The sequence below is a fragment of the Triticum aestivum genome, chromosome 6D (assembly GCF_018294505.1).
Source record: "Triticum aestivum cultivar Chinese Spring chromosome 6D, IWGSC CS RefSeq v2.1, whole genome shotgun sequence".
NCBI classification, from domain to species: domain Eukaryota; kingdom Viridiplantae; phylum Streptophyta; class Magnoliopsida; order Poales; family Poaceae; genus Triticum; species Triticum aestivum.
Genome location: NC_057811.1, coordinates 456,967,997 through 456,994,117, shown reverse-complemented (window position 1 = coordinate 456,994,117; position 26,121 = coordinate 456,967,997).

Genomic DNA, 26,121 nt, shown 5'->3' with positions numbered 1-26,121 from the left:
AAGTCGGAGGAAGAGACCCGTCGGCCATGGAACATAGCTCCGCTTCGGCCTTATTACACTTGAGCCACCGGCTCTCATAATGTACATTATTCTATAGTCATGTATATATTATGATAAATAATAAAGCAGGACCTCTGTCCTTTTCTCCTCCAAAGGTAAACGTATTATTTCCATTATAACATCACATGGTCACTTGGAGGTAGATCCGGCTCATGATCATATCCGAATCTAGCCGTAAACAATATAATCACCTGGGGGCTTCCTGTTCAAACATAGGTCGTATTCGAACCAAAGAGAACATAGCTGTCGATACCCACTTGATTGGCAAAGTGCCGAGCTCATTGGGGAGTTTTCATTGATCATATTTGAATCATAGCTCAACCCCCTTTGGGAACCGACGTGGATCGTATTCGAATCAGCGTCGTTAAACAACTCTTAAGGTCATTTGGGGGCTTCCTGTTCAAACATGGGTCGTATTCGAACCAAAGAGAACATAGCTGTCGGTACCCTCTTGATTGGCATCGCCAAAGCCACTAGGGGCTATATGATCGCATTCGAATCTTAGCTTAACCCCTTTGGGATGGTTCTCTGGTCGAATTCGAACCGGAAGCCCCTACGTTTTTGATCTTCTGACTTACAACAAGTTCTGTTGGTCATATCAACAGTGTGCAAGGGCGGCTTTTACTTTGCCGACTTAATTTTGATTCACAACGTTGATAAACACATAGTAAGTATTCTTGATGCTGGTAAACCGGAATTGAGATCTTCATCTCATTATTTGGGTTACATAAACCGGAAGCATACTTGAAGGCTTGTAAGTATGCAATCATAGTTACATCAAAGACATAATTGAGGGCCAGTCTTTAGTGACTTTGGTTCTTATTCCGGGTTATATATAAAAGGTCTATGATTCTCAGTACGGTAAGCCGCCTAGAGACTTGTGACTTGTTTTCCATGCAGGATGATTAAAGTCAGCTATTTGAGCTTAAGGAAAATAACTGATCAATTTTAACCCAAAGGAATAAGAAGAAGCAGCTTCAATGGAGTTAAGCATTCAACACGTGCACGATGGCACGACAAAATTAAGTGTTTATCCTACTCTATTACAAGACTCCCCGAGTCCAAAAGGTGAGGCATTGTTCTCAGGTGCGACCATGAGCCGTCTAAAGATCAAGGTGCTTGTGGAGTCGAAGCTTCCGGCTCATCCCTCTCCGCTCCTCCGGCTGATTCCATGACCTGGAAGGTTGATGATTTCCAGTCAATGCCGCTCAAAGCCTCGAATTGAGCCTCGTCATCAATTAACTGTAACATCCCAAATTTTCAATTTGGTATGTTATACATAGATCATCATTGCATATCATGTTTTATTGCATTTTGACAAAACCTCGATAAATCCTAAGCAACTCAAGGACCCTCGGAGAGAGTTGGGGATTTTCTCGAATTTTCATATTTGATTTTCATCAAATAATAAGACGAGGATTTTGGTTTTAATTATTTTCTCTTCGGAAAAATATTCCATTTTAAAATAAACGAGAGGAGAAAATATGACTTCTCCAAAACAATTGAAATACTGGAGGAAAAATGTTAAAATCATCATTTGGAATTTATTTGGATTTTATTTGCAATTTTTATTGCATTAAAAATATTGCATGTTTTCAAAATATTTATTTTGATTTAAAAAAATGTTCACCCTATTCTAGATTTTCCAACTAGACGAGGAAAATTTATTTCATATTTTTCGGATTTTTATTTATTTTTCTACGAATTGTTTTCCGCGGAACTTATTTAAAAAAAAACTGCGCGCGCCCGACCGGGCTGCAGCCCAGCCAGGCCGCCGGCCCACCCCGCGCCCCTCTCCTCCTCGCGCACGAGACGCCGCCGCCGCCATGGCCGAGTCCGGCTCCCGCACGGCTCCCGCCGGCCACCCCCTCCCCCAAGTCACCTCCACCCCCCTATTTATACCGCCGCCCCCCCTCTCCCTCACCGCAAGCCGCCGCCGCCGCACTCGCCTCGACCGCCACCGCCCACACGGATCCGCGCCGCCGCCGCCTTGCGCCGCCGCCGCCGCTCGCCGGAGCCGCCGCCGGAGCCCCGCCCCTCGCCCCCGAGCCGCCCGAGCCCCGAGCCCCGCAGCCCCGTCGCCGGAGCCTCGCCGGAGCCCGTCCCCGAGGTAGCCGCACCTCGCCGTTGCCGGTTTTCCTTAAAAAAAACCGTTCGTCTAAAAAAAACCCTAGATCGGTTTTTTTTCGGTTTTATTATTTTTCGAGCGTTCACCGAACCGTTCGTTCTAACGAACGCGTTCGTCGGTTTTTCCCTGTTAACGAACGTCCGTTATTTAACCGTTCGTCCGTTTTTCTTTTAGTCGGATTTTTTTCTCGTTATTTTCTCAGATTCGATTTCTGATCGAATCTTCGATTCTGTTTAACTTCTCGCTCGTTTATCGGAATCAGGCGATTCAAGCGCCTAGAGTTTCGTCTCGAAATTCTCTTTCCGTTTAACCTACTCAAACAAGTTTTTGCAACAGTAAAATTTGACCTAGATCCAGATTAGCAAACGAAGTTTCTTTCTTTCGTCGTTTGACTTTCGTTGCTTCTTTCGAGTTGATTCTTTTTGCAAACCGGAGTTCTTAAGTTGAACTTTCTGGTTGGATCTTTCATTCGAGTTTTACCTGTGCATTAGATGAGTACTGATTGTATGCTTGTTTGTTTGCGATAGAGTACCCGGAGTGTGCCGCTTGTTACTTCGACTCGCTAGGTTTTGCGGATCATCAGCAAGGCAAGTAATTCTTTGATCATATCCTGTTCATACCCAGTTTTACTGCATTAGATCTGTTTTCCTCAAACATTGCATGGTTAGGATCTAATTAAATTGTGGGTATTGGGAAGTAGTTGAGGTAGTACCTATTACCTGTTTTTCTTATCAAACCCTTGGGAGTTACTTCTACGTTGCTTTTACTATTGCCATGCTATGCTCGTAGACGTGGATTGGGTTTGAGTGATATTCACGACAGATGTGAGATGTTTATTAATGGTTCAACTTAAGGTGGCAACTAAAACTCACATCTGGGTGGATTGAGGCACCTGGAGAACCCAGTGTTGTCTGTATGTATAAGGTCCGCCACCCAGGCTCAAAGGGATCATAAGATTATTCATGCTAGAAACTTCCGTGTGCAGCCACAAGCTATTATGGGCTCTAGCATAGTTGAGTAGGTTACAAGATCTCTTGAAGAGGTGGGCTAGCAGATGTAGGGGAAAGTAGGTGTACCGGTCCATCTAGAGTAAAGAGTGATTGTTTCTGAAAGCCTGTGTCTCGGTCATCCGTTTCTCAAACATCATGCAGTGCGAGAATCAAGTGGAGGCGATCGAGTCTTGTGGGGAAAAGTGCGCAAACCTCTGCAGGTGTACAAACTAATCATGGTTAGCCGTGTCCCCGGTTATGGACAACTTGAGTATCTAGTACTTGGATTATCATTTGAATCTCATCATCATGTTACTTTTAATTAATTTTGCTGGGTTAATGATGACACTTAATTGGGATTGAGTTGGAGGTACCTTCTCAATGTTTCACAACCACCATGATAGTTAAATAAAATTTATTCCTTTGAAGTAGGATAAAATTGGCTTTTCGCAAAACTGTAACCATAGAGCTTTCCACCAGCCATATATGCATGTAGTATAGCATTATTATTGTTCATTGCTCTCTATGTGTTACTTTGCCAGCATATTCTATGTGCTGACCCATTTTCGGGCTGCAACGTTTCATGTTGCAGACTTTTCAGACGACGAGTAAGGTGCCTTAGGTCGTGGTCTTATACTCAGTGATGCCGCTGGAGTGATGGACTCACTTATCTTCCAAGTCTTCCGCTGTTATCGTTATTAGATGGCCTTAAGCCATGTTTATCATACTTAATCTCTTCGGAGATATTCGATGTAATAAGTGTGTGATTGCTACTCTGTTATAAATCCTCCATTTGTACTGTGCGTGTCAGCATTACTGATCCAGGGATGACACTGGTGCACAGCAGCACAGGCCATTTGAGGTCTGGTCGCTACATTAACCCGGTCGGGTCAACTTCTGGGGCAAAGGTGTGCTTACGAGTCGGTGGGATCAAGCTGATGGCTTCATAACGCGGAGTGGGGATCCTCTGATTTTCTGCGTCGTAGCCCGGCTGGTACTTGGTAAGGTCGGTGTCATTCCCAATCAGTGTGGCCACCGGGCGCACGATCTTCACGCAGGCAGCAAAGTCTTTTTGGTCGAAGGGGTGCCGTCTTCCTTCAGGCTGGGATATCCAAGTGCGATGTCAGCCGGGTCTAGCTCCGAAAGAAAAGCCTTGGCCTGGCTCAAAGCAGCTATCGCTCCGGCTCTTGCAGAAGCCCGTCGTAGCTCTTGGAAGCGCTGAGGAAGAACGGCAAGCTGCCGAAGTACGTCCGCCAGGTGAGTCGGAACTTCATTGGACAGGGCCACAACGGCCAAAGCCCGCTGTGACCCGGTTGAGTGTTGCTCCACCAGAGTGTATATGGCCTTCAGCTTGGTCAGCACATTTTGATTGAGGTTGGCGCTTCTGGGACCTGTTTTACAACGTCAGGTAAGCCGCTAGCAATGATGGGACTTATGAGACATAAAGAAGGTACACTTGTTGAAAGCTCGCAGAATGACTTACCGAAGATTGCGGCGACCATCTGTGACACATGGCGTTTTAAGCCGGAGAGTTCGGCGGTTCTCTCCGTCAGAGCAGCCTCTGCTTGTTCGGCCCGGCTGACCAAAGCAGTTTTCTCCTCGGTCCAAGTCTTCCTTTCGGTTTCAAACTTCTTCTTCAGCTTCTCTTGTGCAACAACACTGAACTCGAATTTGGCGTTGGCCTTCCGGGTCTCAGTTTCCTGAGTCTTCAGGCGGTTCTTCAGTTCAGACAGCTTCAAATTTTTTGCAAGCAGCCTGTACAAATTCCGGGTTATAGCATGAGTGATTGTTATGCAACATTAAAGTCCCAAGCACTTTCCACGCAAAGACACTTGGCACTTGGGGGCTAATGCATATTGAAAGATTCTATTTCCAAATTGCCGGTTCATGAAAGTAAGCCGGAAGTTAAGTCTACAACATATTCTATCATAAGTAATAGACTTGGGGGCTAGCATAGTAAGATGGACTATGGAGTAAGCAAGAGATTTGTACCTCAGATTTTTGTTGGATCTGCTTCACCATATCAAACTCCAGATCCCGGCTGTTGTGCACTTGACCAAGTAACCCGAGACAATGTCTCCAATTCTCAAGTTAGCATAATCAGTAAATTCCAATCTAGCCCGGCGGCGCTCTAGCAGCTCTTCCTTGGCAGAGCATCTGGCCAGAACGGTGGGTCTTCCCGGCTCAACGTATTCAGTCCGGGTAATCACCACATCCGGGTCATCGGCCGGTTGAGCTGAGCTGGGGATCTCCGGGTTAGCAGAAGTCTCTATGATTGGCTCGTCGGTTGGAGCGGTGGCTTCAGGAGCAGAGGCAGCTGACGGCTCTTGAGTTGAAACCTCCAGTTCAGTCAAGACCGGCTCTTCGACCGGTTTATTCTTCTTCGCTCTCTTGCTGAGCTTTGCTTGAGCACTGAAAGGACAAAAGGTTAGTACAAAAGCATGAGTAAGATAAGCACAACATAAGATGATCATCATTACCCGGGCGCGGTCTTGAAAGCCGGCAGGTTAGATTGCATAGAATCACCAGAGGAAGGTGAAGTTTCCTGATAATTTGAATCAGACGAATTGAGCGATTGACGAGTGACACCCGCTAAAGGATGAAAAGGGTATAGGTTGGAGATAACCTCAGTCCGGCGCTTTCTTGATGCCTCGGGTAAGCCGGAGGAGAGGTCTGCATCCTTGCTGGCCCGGGTTTGCCTCCGGCTCTCATGAATCTGTTGCTTCAAAAGAAATTGAGGATCTTGATAAGCTAAAGGATGCGAAAATCTTACTTTCCGGGTTACTCTTCGGACTTTCAGCCTTGGCAAGGGGTCCGAGTCAGAGGAAAGTATAGTTACCTCTTCAGTTACCGGGTTACTCGCTCCGGTATCATCCTGCGGATAATCAAGTCGATAAGGTGGTTAAAAGACAGACGACAAGCAGAAACAAAAGAAGAGCCTAAGGAATCAGGGGTTACCTCTGACTCGGAGCTGTCATCCAACTGAAGCAGCTCTGAGGCAGTAGGCTTGCTTCCCTTTTGGCGGGGAGCGGCTCTCCTGGCGGCTTTCTTAGCCTTCCTGGTTTTTTCGGCCGCCTCATGGTCATATTTGACCTTCCAGAACTTATCATTAGCCTAAAAAATACAATAGAGACTTATTAAGGTTCAGATGAAAACTATCCAAGGGGTAGGTAAGGTGTTCAGGTCAGTGCCTTACCGCTGGAGCCGGGTTAGTTTTGCAGAAGGGCCTTAAGCCGGTCCTCCCGCAGTCTGTCAAGCTCTCATTCAAGAGGGACTTGGTCATGTCGTCAACGACGTCTTCAGGGAGATCGTTGCGGCTGTGCCGCAGAGGGTCATCTTTCCGGCCCGTGTAATCACACATTAAGCCGGGGCGGCGGCTCAAGGGGATCACCCGCCAAGAGATCCAGACCCGGACCAGATCAATGTCGTTGAGGCCATTTCCCAGGAGAGCCTTAATCTTGTTGATGGTAGGGATCAGAGGTTGACGCTCGGCTTCAGATAGCTTATCCGGCGGGGGGTGACTTGGCTCCAGACGCAGGGCACGAAAGCCGGGCAGAGGGCTCTCGTTAGCCGGAGAAGTATCCTGGCAGTAGAACCATGTCTGGTTCCAGTCCTTTGGATGGCTTGGCGGCTCAGCGTAAGGAAAGAGGCAATCTCTCCGGCGTTGAATGGAGATTCCACCAAGTTCCAGGCTCGGCCCGTTGGCGCACTCATTCTGGCGGTTCAGATAAAATAGCTCTCTAAAGAGCAGCAGGCTGGGCTCTTCTCCAAGATAGACTTCGCAGAATACTTGAAAATTGCAAATATTGGACATGGAATTGGGTCCTATGTCTTGCGGCCGCAGATCGAAGAAGTTCAGAACATCCCTAAAGAATTTTGAGCCGGGCGGTGCGAAGCCCCGGCTCATGTGATCAGCAAATATCACCACCTCACCATCTCTAGGTTGAGGTCTCTCCTCCGACGGGTCAGGGGCACGATAAGACATGACCTCCTTCTTGGGCAGGTAACCCGTCTTCACAAAATCAACTAACGTGTCATCAGTAACGTTGGATTTCATCCAATTGCACGTAATGGGTGCCTTGGGAGCTTTGGGCGGCATTGTGAAAGACAGAGGCCTATGACAAAAGGAAATGTCCGGTTCAAGTATAAGCCGGAGGAAGTTTACAGTTCAATGTTTAAAATGGCGGCTTATGAAGGGGCCTAATGACATATGGCTAATTGCGTCGGGTTATCTAAGCCGCTGAGGGCATCGTGAGTAATTCAAATTGTCTAAAGCCTTATTATAAATGAGCCGGAAATTTCTACAGCGTGTGCCCTCTTTTAAGCCGGAGATATGAGCCGCCATAGCTAAACAGATGCAATTTTTGACTAAGTGTGGCGCAAACAAGTTTCACAGAGCACAGTAATTATTCTGGATCAAACGATCGACTAGAAAGGGAAAATTTCTAGACCTAGAACAGACACAGAAGAAGTTCAAGGGTTTGAACGGAGCCTTTATGCAATGAAAAGGGATCTATGTACATTGGGAACGGGTGTGAAACAGCTACCGCGGCAGTTCTGTACAGTCTAACGATCAAGAAAAGGTGGTAATAATGGAATCTATCAAGAGCTCGCGATGAACGGCGACGAACGCGGGAAGAACAGCAAAGAACCCTAATGCGGATCTACTCTATGGAGTGGCAAGGGCTTACGGGTGCTGGAGAGTTGCGGAGGTCACCGCCGTTTCTCTGGTCACGTCAGGTTGATGCAGCGGCCTGAGTCGGTGAAGATGAGGAGACCCGCGGCGGCGGCGGCGGTGGAGCTCGAGCGGCAGCACAGTAGCGAGAGGAGGAAGATGATGGAGGCGACAAGTAACTAGAGACTCATGGGCTGGGCTATTTATAAGGTGAGGCTCATAAGTGGGCGCGAGAAACGAGGAGGCGTGATTATCTCACCACAAAAACGCCTCGATTTTCGGGATGGCCTTTAAAGATAAGATCCGTTGAGGATATGGTGGGATAAAAAATGGACTTAATGGAAGATGACTTCATGGCGGGTTACCAGGAATCCAGAAGATGACGTCACGGCGGGTTATAACATTCGCACGAGTATAAGCCGGAAGATTTTTTATCTCTCAAAGGAATTGAAGATTGACATGAACTGGTTCAAATCAATCTAGGGCCTAATGTTGAGGATATAACCCTTAGAGTCACCCGCCAGGAGGGGCCGGGTTACTCATAATGGTCATCACGCGAAGCCCAGTACCGAGCTTGAAGACGGCGGGTCAATGATGGGCCTAAGACCCGGAGATGGCTTAAGGCCCGTAGTTATAACCGCCGTTATGGTGGAACTTGTAGTGTAAGGCAAGAATAGTTGAGAGTCCGAGCCGGACACTCTTATGAGCCGGCCGGGACTCTGAGAGCCGCCGGGCGTCAACCTCTCTATATAAAGGGACGACCCGGCGGCGGTTTAGGGACAAGGAAGATCAGATCGATAACCAGGCAGGGCGGTTTAGCCCCTGGTCGTTGAAACCCCAAGCAATACAACCTCGACTGGACGTAGGCTTTTACCTTCACCGTAAGGGGCCGAACCAGTATAACCCTCGTGTTCCTTGTCCCGTTTAACCCCTTTAAGCTTCCAAGCTGCGATGGCTCCACGACTAAGTCCTAGCTCAAGGACATCTGCCGTGACAATTCCACGACACATAGTAAAGCCCATTAAACATCCAAGATGGATAATATAATAGCATGAATACTTCATAAATTATAGATACGTTGGAGACGTATCAAGGGCCGGGGAGCACAAGTGAACAATGCTACTAGTAGTAGTAAGTAGGAGTCGTACAGGTAGTCACCTTAAATAGAGAGTTTCTTTTCTTTAATGCCACGTACACAAATTGAAACGCTTGTTGTGGAGAGAAAAATATAATCACTCCACTATATATGTACGCAGGGGCCTGAGCGCTTGCTTTACAAGGGTTGCTCTCTTCATTCTCTCATCCTCTCCAGATATAAACAAGACAGCAGTAGCGACATTTTTTCTCTGCTCACCGCTGGTCATAGATCCGGCCGGATCCCTTCGGCTGGTGTGTGTAGAGGACTAGGTGCATCGTTCACGCGGTCATCGCCGGCGAGGGAGGAAACCCACAGCTGCCGGAGGGGCCCGATCCTCTGCCCGTGCCGTTCTCTCTGACACAGCGCCGGCTCGGGAGGTCCTCCGGCCCTTCTTCCTCCCTGCCGTATTTTCCACACATCCGACCTGCCGCCGCCGACATCCCGACGACCCTCAGGTATAAGTTCTTCGAAAGCGGCCTTGCTCTACTGCCCCAGCTCCCCATGTTGTCGGGGAACGTAGCAGAAATTCAAAATTTTCTACGCACCACCAAGATCAATCTATGGAGTAATCTAGCAACGAGGGGAAGGGGAGTGCATCTACATACCATTGTAGATCGCGATGCGGAAGCATTGCAAGAACGCGGATGAGGGAGTCGTACTCGTAGTGATTCAGATTGCGGTTGATTCCGATCTAAGCGCCGAACCACGGCGCCTCCGCGTTCAACACACGTGCAGCCCGGTGACGTCTCCCACGCCTTGATCCAGCAAGGTGAGAGGGAGAGGTTGGGGAAGACTCCATCCAGCAGCAGCATGACGGCGTGGTGGTGATGGAGGAGCGTGGCAATCCCGCAGGGCTTCACCAAGCACCGCGGGAGAGGAGGAGGAGGGAGAGGGGTAGGGCTGCGCCGAAAGAGAGACGTTCTTGTGTATCTTGGGCAGCCCAAACCTCAACTATATATAGGGGGAGGGGGCTGCGCCCCCCTCTAGGGTTCCCACCCCAAGAGGAGGCGGCCAGCCCTAGATCCCATTCAAGGGAGCGGCCAAGGGGAGGAGAGGGGGGCGCCACTAGGGTGGGCCTCAAGGCCCATCTGGACCTAGGGTTTGCCCCCTCCCACTCTCCCATGCGCTTGGGCCTTGGTGGGGGGCGCACCAGCCCACCTGGGGCTGGTCCCCTCCCACACTTGGCCCATGCAGCCTTCTGGGGCTGGTGGCCCTACTTGGTGGACCCCCGGGACCCTCCCGATGGTCCCGGTACATTACCGATATCACCCGAAACTTTTCCGGTGACCAAAACAGGACTTCCCATATATAAATCTTTACCTTCGGACCATTTCGGAACTCCTCGTGATGTCCGGGATCTCATCCGGGACTCCGAACAACATTCGGTAACCACGTACATACTTTCCCTATAACCCTAGCGTCATCGAACCTTAAGTGTGTAGACCCTAAGGGTCGGGAACCATGCAGACATGACCGAGACGTTCTCCGGTCAATAACCAACAGCGGGATCTCGATACCCATGTTGGCTCCCACATGTTCCACGATGATCTCATCGGATGAACCACGATGTCGGGGATTCAATCAATCCCGTATTCAATTCCCTTCGTCTATCGGTATGTTACTTGCCCGAGATTCGATCGTCGGTATCCCTATACCTTGTTCAATCTCGTTACCGGCAAGTCTCTTTACTCGTTCCGTAACTCACATCATCCCGTGATCAACTCCTTGGTCACACTGTGCACATTATGATGATGTCCTACCGAGTGGGCCCAGAGATACCTCTCCGTTTACACGGAGTGACAAATCCCAGTCTCGATTCGTGCCAACCCAACAGACACTTTCGGAGATGGTCAGGAAACCGTAACCATCTATTGATGAACGAGCTAATCAACTAGAGGCTTACTAGGGACATGGTGTTGTCTATGTATCCACACATGTATCTGAGTTTCCTATCAATACAATTCTAGCATGGATAATAAACGATTATCATGAACAAGGAAATATAATAATAACCTATTTATTATTGCCTCTAGGGCATATTTCCAACAGTCTCCCACTTGCACTAGAGTCAATAATCTAGTCCACATCACCATGTGATTAACACTCATAGGTCACATCACCATGTGACCAACATCCAAAGAGTTTACTAGAGTCAACAATCTAGTTCACATCACTATGTGATTAACACTCAATGAGTTCTGGTTTGATCATGTTATGCTTGTGAGAGAGGTTATTAGTCAACTGGTCTGGACCTTTCAGATCCGTGTGTGCTTTACGAATATCTATGTCATCTTGTGGATGTTACCACGCGCTATTTGGAGCCATTTCAAATAATTGCTCTACTATACGAATCCGGTTTCCTACTCAGAGTCATCCGGATTAGTGTCAAAGTTCGCATCGACGTAACCCTTTACGACGAACTCCCTTTCACCTCCATAATCGAGAAAATTCCTTAGTCCACTAGGTACTAAGGATAAGTTCGACCGTTGTCGTGTGATCCATTCCCGGATCACTATTGTACCCCTTGACCAACTCATGGCAAGGCACACTTCATGTGCGGTACACAACATAGCATATTGTAGAGCCTACGTCTAAAGCATAGGGGACGACCTTCGTTCTTTCTCTCTCTTCTGCTGTGGTCAGGTCTTGAGTCTTACTCAATACTCACACCTTGTAACACAGCCAAGAACTCCTTCATTGCTGATCTATTTTGAACTCTTTCAAAATCATGTCAAGGTGTGCGTTCTTTGAAAGTATCATCAGGCGTCTTGATCTATCTCTATAGATCTTGATGCCCAATACGTAAGCAGCTTTATCCAGGTCTTCCTTTGAAAAACTCCTTTCAAACAACCCTTTATGCTTTCCAGAAATTTCACATCATTTCGGATCAACAATATGTCATTCACATATACTTATCAGAAATGTTGTAGCGCTCCCACTCACTTTATTGTAAATACAAGTTTCTAACAATCTTTGTATAAACCCAAAAACTTTGATCACTCCATCAAAGCGTATATTCTGACTCCGAGATGCTTGCTCTAGTCCATGGAAGGATCGCTAGAGCTAGCATACCTTTTAGCATCCTTAGGATCAACAAAACCTTTCTAATTGTATCACATACAACCTTTTCTTACAAAAACTGGTAAGGAAACTTGTTTTGACATCCATCTGCCAGATTTCATAAATGCAGCTAATGCTAACATGATTCCGACGGACTTAAGCATCGCTGCGGATGAGAAAATCTCATCGTAGTCAACTCCTTGAACTTGTGAAAATACTCTTTGCCACAAGTCGAGCTTCATAGACGGTAACATTACCGTCCATGTCCGTCTTCTTCTTAAAGATCTATTTATCTTGGATTTCATGGCTTCTAACCATTTGTCGGAATATGGGCCCACCATCGCTTCTCCATAGCTTGTAGGTTCAGTATTGTCCAACAACATGATATCTCAGACAGGATCACGTACCACTCTGAAGTAGCACGCATCCTCATCGTCCTACGAGGTTTGGTGGTGACTTGATCCGAAGTTTCATGATCACTATCATAAGCTTCCACTTCAATTGGTATAGGTGCCACAGGAACAACTTCCTGTGCCCTGCTACACACTAGTTGAAGTGACGGTTCAATAACCTTATCAAGTCTCCACCATCCTCCCACTCAATTCTTTCGAGAGAAACTTTTCCTCGAGAAAGGACTCGTTTCTAGAAGCAATTACTTTTGCTTCCAGACCTGAAATAGGAGGTATACCCAACTGTTTTGGGTATTCTTATGAAGATGTATTTATCCGCTTTGGGTTCGAGCTTATCAGCCTGAAACTTTTTCACATAAGCATCGCAGCCCCAAACTTTTAAGAAACGACAACTTGGGTTTCTCTAAACGGTGTCGTCTCAACGGAATTGCGTGGTGCCCCTTTTAAAGTGAATGTGGTTGTCTCTAATGCCTAACCCATAAACGATAGTTGTAATTCAATAAGAGACATCATGGTATGCACCATATCCAATAGGGTGCAGTTATGATGTTCGGACACACCATCACACTATGGTGTTCCAGGCGGTATTAGTTGTGAAACAATTTCCACAATGTCTTAATTGTGTGCCAAACTCGTAACTCAGATATCTCTATGATCATATCATAGACATTTTATCCACTTGTCACGACGATCTTCAACTTCACTCTGAAATTACTTGAACCTTTCAATAATTCAGACTTGTGTTTCATCAAGTAAATATTCTCAGCATCTACTCAAATCATCTATGAAGTAAGAACATATCGATATCCACTGCGTGCTTCAGCACTCATTCGTCTGCACACATCAAATGTATTACTTCCAACAAGTTGCTCTCTTGTTCCATCTTACTGAACACGAGGCCTTTCAGTCATCTTGCCCATGTGGTATGATTTGCATGTCTCAAGTGATTCAAAATCAAGTGAGTCCAAACGATCCATCTGCATGGAGTTTCTTCATGCATATATACCAATAGACATGGTTCGCATGTCTCAATCTTTTCAAAAACGAGTGACTCCAAAGATCCATCTACATGGAGCTTCTTCATGCGTTTTATCCCAATATGACTCAAATAGCAGTGCCACAAGTATGTGGTACTATCATTACTTTTGGCATGAACATGTGTATCACTACGATCGAGATTCATTTTGGGTGCAAGACCATTGAAGGTATTATTCAAATAAACAGAGTAACCATTATTCTCCTTAAATGAATAACCGTATTGCGATAAACATAATCCAGTCATGCTCAACGCAAACACCAAATCTCGATGGTAGAGGGAGCATGCGATGCTTGATCACATCAACCTTGGAAACACTTCCAACGCACATCATCATCTCACCTTTATCCAGTCTCCATTTATTCCGCAGCTTTTATTTCGAGTTACTAACACTTAGCAACCAAACCGGTATCTAATACCCTGGTGCTGCTAGGAGTACTAGTAAAGTACGCATTCATATAACGTATGTCCAATATACTTCTGTCGACCTTGCCTGCCTTCTCATCTACCAAGTATCTAGGGTAGTACTGCTTCAGTGACTGTTCCCCTCATTACAGAAGCACTTAGTCTCGGGTTTGGGTTCAACCTTGGGATTCTTCACTAGAGCAGCAAATGACTTGTTGTTTCATGAAGTATCCCTTTTGCCCTTGCCCTTCTTAAACTAGTGGTTTTACTAACCATCAACAATTGATGCTCCTTCTTGATTTCTACTTTCGCGGTGTCAAACATCGCGAATAGCTCAAGGATCATCATAACTATCCCTGATATGTTATAGTTCATCACGAAGCTCTACTAGCTTGGTGGCAGTGACTATGGAGAACCATCACTATCTCATCTGGGAGACTAACTCCCACTCGATTCAAGCGATTGTGGTACTCAGACAATCTGAGCACATGCTCAACGATTGAGCTTTTCTCCCTTAGTTTGCAGGTTTAAGAAACTTGTCAGAGGTCTCATACCTCTTGACGTGGGCACTAGTCTGAAATCCCAATTTCAGTCTTCGGAACATCTCATATGTTCTGCGACGTTTCAAAACCGTCTTTGGTGCCACAATTCTAAACCATTAGCAATACGCACTGAACTATCACGTAGTCATCAAAACGTGTATGTCAGATGTTTCGTAACATCTACAGACGACGCTCGAGGTTCAGCACACCGAGCGGTGCATTAAGGACATAAGCCTTCTGTGCAGCAATGAGGACAATCCTCAGTTCACGGACCCAGTCCGCATAATTGCTACTACCAACTTTCAACTAAATCTTCTCTAGGAACGTATCTTAAACAGTAGAACTAAAGCGTATGACATAATTTGCAAAGACCTTTTGACTATGTTCATGGTAATGAAGTTCATCTGATTAATGAACTCCCACTCAGATAGACATCCCTCTAGTCATCTAAGTGATACATGATCCGAGTCAAACTAGGCCGTGTCCGATCATCACGTGGGACGGACTAGTCATCATCGGTGAACATCTCCATGTTGATCGTATCTGCTATACGGCTCATGTTCGACCTTTCGGTCTCTTGTGTTCCGAGGCCATGTATGTACATGCTAGGCTCGTCAAGTCAACCTAAGTGTTTCGCATGTGTTCCGAGGCCATGTCTGTACATGCTAGGCTCGTCAACACCCGTTGTATTCGAACGTTAGAATCTATCACACCCGATCATCATGTGGAGCTTCGAAACAACAAACCTTCGCAACGGTGCACAGTTAGGGGGAACACGTCTCTTGAAATTTTTAGTGAGGGATCATCTTACTTACTACCGTCGTTCTAAGCAAATAAGATGCATAACATGATAAACATCACATGCAATCAAATAGTGACATGATATGGCCAATATCATTTTGCTCCTTTGATCTCCATCTTCGGGGCACCATGATCATCTTTGTCACCGGCATGACACCATGATCTGCATCATCATGATCTCCATCATTGTGTCTTCATGAAGTTGTCACGCCAACGATTACTTCTACTTCTATGGCTAACGCGCTTAGCAATAAAGTAAAGTAATTTACATGGCATTATTCAATGACACGCAGGTCATACAAAAAATAAAGACAACTCCTATGGCTCCTACCGGTTGTCATACTCATCGACATGCAAGTCGTGATTCCTATTACAAGAATATGATCAATCTCATACATCACATATATCATTCATCACATCTTCTGGCCATATCACATCACATAGCACATGCTGCAAAAACAAGTTAGACGTCCTCTAATTGTTGTTGCAAGTTTTTACGTGGCTTGTATAGGTTTCTAGCAAGAACGTTTCTTACCTACGTAAAACCACAACGTGATATGCCAATTTCTATTTACCCTTCATAAGGACCCTTTTCATCGAATCCGTTCCGACTAAAGTGGGAGAGACAGACACCCGCTAGCCACCTTATGCAACTAGTGCATGTCAGTCGGTGGAACCTGTCTCACGTAAGCGTACGTGTAAGGTCGGTCCGGGCCGCTTCATCCCACAATGCCGCCGAAACAAGATAAGACTAGTAGCGGCAAGAAGAATTGGCAACATCGACGCCCACAACTACTTTGTGTTCTACTCGTGCATAGAAACTACGCATAGACCTAGTTCATGATGCCACTGTTGGGGAACGTAGCAGAAATTCAAAATTTTCTACGCATCACCAAGATCAATCTATGGAGTAATCTAGCAACGAGGGGAAGGGGAGTGCATCTACATACCATTGTAGATCGCGATGCGGAAGCGTTGCAAGAACGCGGATGAGGGAGTCGTACTCGTAGCGATTCAGATCGCGGTTGATTCCGATCTAAGCGCCGAACCACGTCGCCTCCGCGTTCAACACACGTGCAGCCCGGTGACGTCTCCCACGCCTTGATCCAGCAAGGTGAGAGGGAGAGGTTGGGGAAGACTCCATCCAGCAGCAGCACGATGGCGTGGTGGTGATGGAGGAGCGTGGCAATCCCGCAGGGCTTCGCCAAGCACCGCGGGAGAGGAGGAGGAGGGAGAGGGGTAGGGCAGCGCCGAAAGAGAGACGTTCTCGTGTATCTTGGGCAGCCCAAACCTCAACTATATATAGGGGGGAGGGGGCTGCGCCCCCCTCTAGGGTTCCCACCCCAAGAGGAGGCGGCCAGCCCTAGATCCCATCCAAGGGGGCGGCCAAGGGGAGGAGAGGGGGGGCGCCACTAGGGTGGGCCTCAAGGCCCATCTGGACCTAGGGTTTGCCCCCTCCCACTCTCCCATGCGCTTGGGCCTTGGTGGGGGGGCGCACCAGCCCACCTGGGGCTGGTCCCCTCCCACACTTGGCCCACGCAGCCTTCTGGGGCTGGTGGCCCCACTTGGTGGACCCCCGCGACCCTCCCGGTGGTCCCGGTACATTACCGATATCACCCGAAACTTTTCCGGTGACCAAAACAGGACTTCCCATATATAAATCTTTACCGCCGGACCATTCTGGAACTCCTCGTGACGTCCGGGATCTCATCCGAGACTCCGAACAACATTCGGTAACCACGTACATACTTTCCCTATAACCCTAGCGTCATCGAACCTTAAGTGGGTAGACCCTACGGGTTCGGGAACCATGCAGACATGACCGAGACGTTCTCCGGTCAATAACCAACAGCGGGATCTGGATACCCATGTTGGCTCCCACATGTTCCACGATGATCTCATCGGATGAACCACGATGTCGGGGATTCAATCAATCCCGTATTCAATTCCCTTCGTCTATCGGTATGTTACTTGCCCGAGATTCGATCGTCGGTATCCCTATACCTTGTTCAATCTCGTTACCGGCAAGTGTCTTTACTCGTTCTGTAACTCACATCATCCCGTGATCAACTCCTTGGTCACACTGTGCACATTATGATGATGTCCTACCGAGTGGGCCCAGAGATACCTCTCCGTTTACACGGAGTGACAAATCCCAGTCTCGATTCGTACCAACCCAACAGACACTTTCGGAGATACCTGTAGTGCACCTTTATAGCCACCCAGTTACGTTGTGACGTTTGGTACACCCAAAGCATTCCTACGGTATCCGGGAGTTGCACAATCTCATGGTCTAAGGAAATGATACTCGACATTAGAAAAGCTCTGAGCAAATGAACTACACGATCTTGTGCTAGGCTTAGGATTGGGTCTTGTCCATCACATCATTCTCCTAATGATGTGATCCCGTTATCAACGACATCCAATGTCCATGGTCAGGAAACCGTAACCATCTATTGATCAACGAGCTAGTCAACTAGAGGCTTACTAGGGACATGGTGTTGTCTATGTATCCACACATGTATCTGAGTTTCCTATCAATACAATTCTAGCATGGATAATAAAGGATTATCATGAACAAGGAAATATAATAATAACCTATTTATTATTGCCTCTAGGGCATATTTCCAACACATGTGCCTACATTTGCATCTTTTTCTACTCCCATCAGCTCTTCCAAAGCCACCTAAATTTTTAGTACTATTAGAGGTAAAACTACTTCAAGCATTCGAATCTAGGACTTTGTTCAAACAACGAACAAAGGGGGGGAAGTTGTAGCATGAATCTAGGACTTGATTCAAAGAGGAAATAATATGGTGAAAGTAGTAGAGACCGGATACCCAACCGGTCTCTTGGTTGAAAAGGGAAATAATGGGAAAACGCAGTACAAACTGGATAAGGAACAGATCTATTATTGGTTGAAAAAAGGATAGAAAGTGGCGGCTGGTGGACAAGTCAACAGAGTATGTCCAGGATTAGATTTGTTGCCCTCACATAGTAAAAGGTCTCCAGGATTAGAATTGCTGCCCTCACATAGTAAAAGGTCTCAGGATTAGATTTGATGCCCTCACATAGTAAAAAGGTCTCCAGGATTAGATTTGCTGCCCTCACATAGTAAAAGGTCTCCAGGATTAGATTTGCTGCCCTAACATAGTGAAAGGTCTCCAGAATTAGGTTTGCTGCCCTCACATAGTAAAAGGTCTCCAGGATTAGATTTGCTGTCCTCACATAGCATGAACAAACTCGGCATCACCACTTTATGCCTCCTTGTAGGTACATTGTGCTGATGCGTCCACTGTCGCATGTCCTTATACCAACCTTTTGCTGTTGTTAATGTAAGGGCGCATGTAAAACGAAGCGATCACACTGTTACCTTAGGGACATGTCTAACCAGTGTTATTGTTAATATAATGCCTCCAATGATAAGATGCAATTAAACTATGTTACAAATGGTACTCCTTCTGTTTTCCCCGGTATGATAAGTAAGTTGCTCCTTTACACTGCTGAGTGTCCTGGTGTCCCCACGGTCCCATGCCGTTAAACCAACTCTTTAGCTGCTGTTGATTTACTGTATCTGGTAAACAAGCAATGCCACCATTAAAGTAATCCCATATTTGAGGAATCTCATTGTTGATCGTAATGCTTCTGGTAACATGAAGCATTGGTGACGTTTTAAAATTTGTACTGTCCTTGCATGATTGCCATGAACATAATTAAGATGCTTCTTTTCATTTCGTATATGTTTCGTATATTCTTATTGACCAGCAACTGTTTACTTTCTATCTTTTTGTGCAGATAGGGATATCCATTTCACCTTGTTGCTATTGTGACCTTTTGGTGAACTGCACAAAACACTTTTTTTGGAATGAGTGTCTTGTGCAGTTCAACTAAAATGTCACTTGGGCAACATCTCTCAATTTTGGTGGAACTGCACAAAATAGTGATTGGAGTATCCAAAATCTCTGTCAAATTCTGCTGGTAATCTCATGTAACATTTAATTAGCCTTTGCAAGATGAGCCGTAACTGTCACCACAATGGCACTTTATTTTAGTGGAACTGCACAAAAGGATAAGCAAATTATAGTTGCACCTTACATGAGCCGGACAACCAACCTTAATGTTCCTCAATGTTAGTGCAACTAATAAAGAAGAACCTGCCAGCTCACGAGAGCAAGTACTTCTTGCTAGCTGAATGATGCAATCTTTGCTTCATTTCAGGTGAACTGCAGAAAAAGGCGCATGAATTGAATCATGGAATTCCAGGCAGGCCTCATCCGAGTGGAGGTGCAGATTGAGTTCAAAAAGTGCAACTATGATAGTAAGCATGCTCTTCTTGTTTGTGCTGTGCAAACAGGAATACTCAACTACAGATGTTGTGACGGTCAAGAGCATTCACCAAGTTCTTCGATTGTATGACATGGGTAGCCAAGATGGATTTAATCCCGATATTCACTTTATCAAAAGGTTCTAATGGGTTGGTTCTGAATCTTGCAAGCTGGGAATCATTGAGATGTGTAGGCATCTTTGTTGTACTTATTATTTGAATCTTATTTGTTGATTCTGAATCTTGCAAGCTGGGAATCAATGAGATGTGTAGGCATCTTTGTTGTACTTATTATTTGGATCTTATTTGTTGGTTCTGAATCTTGCAAGCTGGGAATCAATGAGATGTGTAGGCATCCTTGTTGTACTTATTATTTGGATCTTATTTGTTGGTTCTGAATCTTGCAAGATGGGAAACACGACATGATGATGCAGAGGACAACAACCATAACAAACAGTTCAAACTTGGTAGTATTATCTTTGTGAAAGTGCGACAAATGTGCTGATCGTGTGCGTCCTGAGAATAATAATTCTAATTGTTGTGCATGTTGATCATGTGGCACTCATAGAACGAACCAATGCATTGCTTGTTTTAAGTATAAATTTCTTTTAAAGCTAATTAAATTTAAGTAAAGTGACCACTAACTCCTGTTATTACAGTACCAATACAGACCCGCTCGTGAACCGACGTGTGGCCGGAGTAGGTTTATTAATGGAGGCGTTTGAATGCGCCGAGGGTGCATCTTCTGCCGGGCGTGCAGCGGAGGAGGGAGGGGTAGTAACTGTTGTCGCCTGTACACACTAAGTTTACTGTTGAATCCAGTTCCCCAAGAGCTGAAAAACGAACTGCTGCCGCCGCCTACACACTCGTTCACTTGAAGAGACTCCAATGGCGATCCGAGGGGTGAGCCTGCTGGATATGGACTTCAGCAAGGAGTTCCCCTTTGAGTTCGTCGTTCAGTCTTATGGCTGCACCAAGTTGAATGTGATGTACACCAACGATCCGGACTCGGTGAAGCTCTGCCTCGCCGAGTTCAAGCAGTACCTACAGGACGAGAAAGCACAAGGTTGCAGGACTAGACCTTGTGCCCATCCATTCGTCTCCTGACAGGGACCAGTGGATCGCCGTCGCCCAGGTATGTGTGCAGGACGAGGTTCTCATCTACCACTTCTGCAGGGCCATCAGAGGTTCTGGAGCATTCGCCCGTTTCATCGCCAGCACCGACTGCACCTTCGCTACGGTGGAGAGAAGGAAGAACGCGATGATTCGGCCATCTGGTGCAACAAGCTTGTCGACATCCAGAAGCAATACAAGATCATCAGCAACGGGCAGGAGAAGGACTCTGTGGTTGACCTCGCCGAGACCATCATCGACCCCTGATACGCCAACATGAAAGAAGACAACGATACCAAGGACCTGAACACATGGGACGTACCTCTGAATCTAGCCTACATAACCTACGCGGCCAAGGACGCATACACATGCTATGACATGTACACGCAGATCTTGGACATGAGGGCGTGTTTGCTTCCCGTAACCGACGAGTACACGGACAGCCGCAGCGTCATGATCAAGCGTGCCCGGAAGGTCTAGATGTTGTACTTTATCTATATATAAGCACCTTTATCATCTGAGTGTTTCATGCATTAGCCTATGTGTCGTAATTATCTGTTTTGTCCGAAATATTTCTTTTAAGAACCCATTAACCTGTTTGCTTTTTAGTGGCTATTTTCTTATGTATGTAACTAGTTCACTTGTCCGTTAAAAAAAACTAGTTCACTCGGCTACCGTGCTTTGAATCTCCTTCCTCCCAACATATTCCCCTCCTCAGGTGGACCCAGCAGGTCTCGTACACAGACATATGGGACCAACCACCTATCCATTTGTATTTCTTTATTTTGTTTAATCTTTCGTCCTCTTCCTATACAGCGGCTGGCCATCATAGCCTATGGCGTTGGCCAGACCATCCCTCTACTACCACACATTGTCCGGCGGTGGCAGCTCCACCAGCCCACCCTGCACCCGAACAAGTCAACCCTCGTACTCCACTCCACCTGCGTCTTCCCCCGCTCTGGTTCGTTCGGTCCGAGGTCTCGACGTCGTCCTCCGCCTTGGTGCTCTAGCCGCGGCACCGCCGTCTGTCATTCCCAACATGGTCAGCAAAACAAGAGGAATCGGGAGACAACTGTTCGTCGAGAGGCTGACAGTCCTGGGCCCACTAGGTCCATGGCTTAGGTTTTGTTGTTTAACATGGGCAGCCCACGACATGTTTCAACATTTTTTGGATCCAGCAGGTATCAAGCGACCTCTGGGCCTCCCAACCTAGCTTTTCTATAACATCGGTAGCCCAAGTTATGTTTCTTTTTTCTAGACGACGCACAGCTCAGTTCTATTTTTCTATAAGAATGCAAAACTGAACCTATTTTCTATAAGAATGCAAAACTGAACCTATATTTATATCTTATTTTATTACATATATATATATATATATATATATATTAGAAACAACGTAAGTTTCCATTAAACCTGTCATTCGTCCAACCATTTTATAGACCTTCCCGCTTCCTTTATTTTTTGTTTTCGTTAATCCTATATCTGAATTTTCTTCCACTTTCTTTTTCGATGTAAACTGAGTTTTCACCCAGTACTTTTCCCTAACCAACTCAACTGTACCACGTCTAGCCTAAAAAATAATAATACCCCACGTACTATTAACTCATCAAATTAAAATGATATTTTATTTCGTAAGTTGAAAGTTCTTACAAAATAATAATAATAATTCTTTATATATAACTTCGCAAGTTAACTCCTAGTGATTGCGTACATAAGCTTGCAAAGATTTTACTGACCAATGCAGTAATAGACGTGCAATCATGTGTTTATGTTTTTATAACATTTCTCCGTCTAGCCCAACATGATATTTTCACCCAGCCGAGCAAGTCCGCAGATTTCGAGAAAAATGCAAATGGGCTTTAAATTCTACCATATATATAAATGGGCCGCATAGATGCTACATCATTGTTTCACCCAGCCCACAAAATGGACTAAAAAACAAATGGACTGGCTGACATGTGGGCCAGTAGGTCGAAGCCTAAGAAGGCGTTGGATACATCCAACGGCCGGCATTCTTCTTCAATCTTTCGTCTTCTTCCCCCAGCGCTGCCGGGACTGCCTGCCCCAGCCTCCGGCGTCCAGCGGCCTTGTTTTGCGCTCCTCGATGAAACGCTACCCCGCCGACGGCCAGGCCATCCCTCCACTCCGCACCTCCTGTTATTCTCTGTCGAGTGTAGGCCCACCCCGCACCCGAACCAGTCAAGTTTCCCACTCCTCTCCGTCTGCGACTCCACTGCCGCGTCTTCCCCATCTCCGGGTCGTTCCAGTCTGGGGCCTAGCCGTCGTCCACCGCCTCGGTGCGCTGGGCGCGGCGTGGTCAACATACGAGAGTCATCGGAAGAGGATTGTACGTGGAGAGCCTGACGGCTGGGACCCACGAAGTCCATGGTCGCACGCAAGGAAAGTTCCTCCTTATTACGCACTATACGTGGACTGTACGTGGGAAGGGCTTCTGTATTTCGCGAAAAAAACGTTCCCCCCGCTGACAGGTCGGACCCACCAGCTATATCTTCGCACGCAAGGAAGTGCCTCCTTATTACGCACAAAAAAATGAATACCCCCTGCTAGCTGGGACCCACCATAGTGGGTGGCTGACTTGTGGGCCTACTAACTTGACGGGGATGGAGGGATTTGTCAACTTAGTCAATATGAACGATTCTAGCTCCAGTGACCGTATGATGTCCATCCAACGGCCATAGTGCTTCTTCAACCTCTGGTCTTCTTGCTCCAGCCGCCCAAAGCAGCGCAGGTCGTGCCGCCTGCTCCTACCTCGCGTGGCCGGCTGTGCTTCCGCGGAGGCCTCGCCACCCACCGCTGGCCAGGCCATCCCTCCACTCACCCACACCCCCTGTTATTCTGCGGCGACGGCAGACGAACCAGTAAACCCTCGTACAGTCGTACTCCCCTTCGCGTGGGAAACAACTGCCGAGTCTTCCCTGGCTCCGTGTCGTTCCCTTCCTAGGCCTCGCCGTCATCTACCGCCCTGGTGCTCTCGGCGCGGCCTGGTCAACGTGGTCAACGACCGACATGCATCTGAAGTGGACTATACGTGGAGAGGCTGACAGCTGGGTCCACGACCGCACGCAAGGAAATGCCTCCTTATTACGCGCAAAATAATGATTCCTCCACCTGACATCTGGGACCCACCGAAAGGGCCTCTGTATTTCACGAATAAAAACGTTACCGCCGCTGACAGCTCGGACCCACCAGCTATATCTTCGCACACAAGGAAGTGCCTCCTTATTACACAAAAAAATGAATACTCCCCCTGCTAGTTGGGACCCAGTATAGTGGCAGGCTGACTTGTGGGCCTACTAAGTTGACGGGGCGGAGGGCTTTGTCAACTTAGTCAATATGCACGATTCTAGCTCCAGTGACCGTACGATGTCCATCCAACGGCCGTAGTGCTTCTTCAACCTCTGGTCTTCTTGCTCCAGCCGCCCAAACCAGCGCCGGTCGTGCCTCGTGCTCCTGCCTCCCGCGGCCGGTTGTGCTGCCGCGGAGGCCTCACTGCCCCCTACTACTCCCACCGCTGGCCAGGCCAGCCCTCCACTTACCCACACCCCCTGTTATTCTGCGGCGACGACAGCCGAACCAGTGAACCCTCGTACTCCTCTCCGAGAAGGCTTCCACTGTCGCGTCTTCCCCGGCTCCGCGTCGTCCCCTTCCTAGGCCTCGCCGTCGTCCCCCGCACTGGTGCTCTCGGCGCGGCATGGTCAACATGGTCAAGGAACGGCTTCCATCGGACGTGGACTGTACGTGGAGAGGCTGGCAGCTGGGTCCACGACCGCAGCAAGGAAGTGCCTCCTTATTACGCGCAAAATAATTATTCCTCCACGTGACAGCGGGGACCCACCGGACGGGATACCGTATTTCGCGAAAAAAACGTTTCCCCCTGACTGCTGGGACCCACCAGCTACATCTTCACACGCAAGGAAGTGCGTCCGGGCAAAAAAAACGATTGGTCCCCCTGACTGCTGGGACCCACCAGCTACATCTTCGCACGCAAGGAAGTGCCTGACAGTCGGGACCCACCTGGTCGAAGCGTACGTAGCGTTGTCATTCTGGTCGCGAACGTGTACATACATACTGGTCGATGTAGAGGCGCGCACGTAGCATGTACACGTAAGTACAGCGGCCAATGTGCAAGAAAGAAAATACGGCCACGCACGTACATACGGGCGGGGTCTCGAACGCCTACTCACGCATACGTACGGCCAGGGCTCGCGTACATGGCTGGGTCCGAACCGAGAAACTGCGTCGTCGTCGTGTTCATGGGGAGCCAACCGGCTGGGTCGGAACGGAATGCGTCGTCGTGTTCATCGGGAGGGCTTGGATGGAATAGCCGATGGAAACTAGGCCTGGCGTACCGCAGAACGGAGGAAACGGTCTTGTGTTCGACCATCCATGGTCAAAACGGGATCCTGCTCATCGGGAGGGGTCTGGCGTACCGCAAAACGGAGGAAACGGACCTCCTACTGTCGAAACGGGGGTCCTATTCATCGGGAGGGGTGTGGCGTATCGTAAAACGGGACTCCACGGGATACTGTTCATCTCCACCGTCGACCCCCTCCAGCCTCGACGGGCTACTGTTCATCCACCGTCGACCTCCTCCAGCCTCCACCTGTGACTGTTCATCCACGGGCTCCTGTTCATCCAGCCTCCACCGCGCGCTACTCCACCGGCTACTGTTCAACCAGCCCTCTCCATGGGCTCCTGTTCAACCACCCCTCCATGGGCTACTATTCATCCAGCCCTCCACCATCTACTGTTCATCCAGCCCTCCACGAGGTGGTCCTGTTCATCCAGCCCTCCACGGGGTCCTGTTCATCCAACCCCAACCGGCTCGATCGTTCGGGGTCCTGTTCATCCAGAGGCAACACCACGGGGTCCTGTTCATCCACCCCCACCGGGAACTGTTCATCCAACCCCCCCCCCCCCAGCAACGCTCACTGTTCATCCAGAGGCAGCATCGATCGGCTTCAGTTAGCAGCAGCAGCGAAGGAATCGCTTGATCGGGTTCAGTTAACAGCCATAGATCGATCGCTCGGGTTCAGTTAGAGCCCAACGCCTCACACCCACGCGCGTGCGTGTACGAGAGAAACGCGCATCGCTCGGCCCCGACCAACCACCGTAACCGGGAACACCCCGATATTTTCCTCGCCCTCGCTTCTACCACGGTTTTTTCCGTCATGGGCGGCCCAAAGAATGTCATGCAGCTGTGTCTTCGCCCCGCCCAGGACGAAAAGCCCATTTTCTTTCATGATTTTTTGTCATAGAAGTAGGAGCCCACCACATCTATGATGATACCGGGTTTTGTCACAATTGTCGTCATAGAAGTGTCATAACTATGATAGAAAAAAAATTCGTTCGGCCCAAAATATCACTGATTTGTCTTTTTATTGTAGTGATGCCCTCGAGGAACTCCTTCCAAATAGGT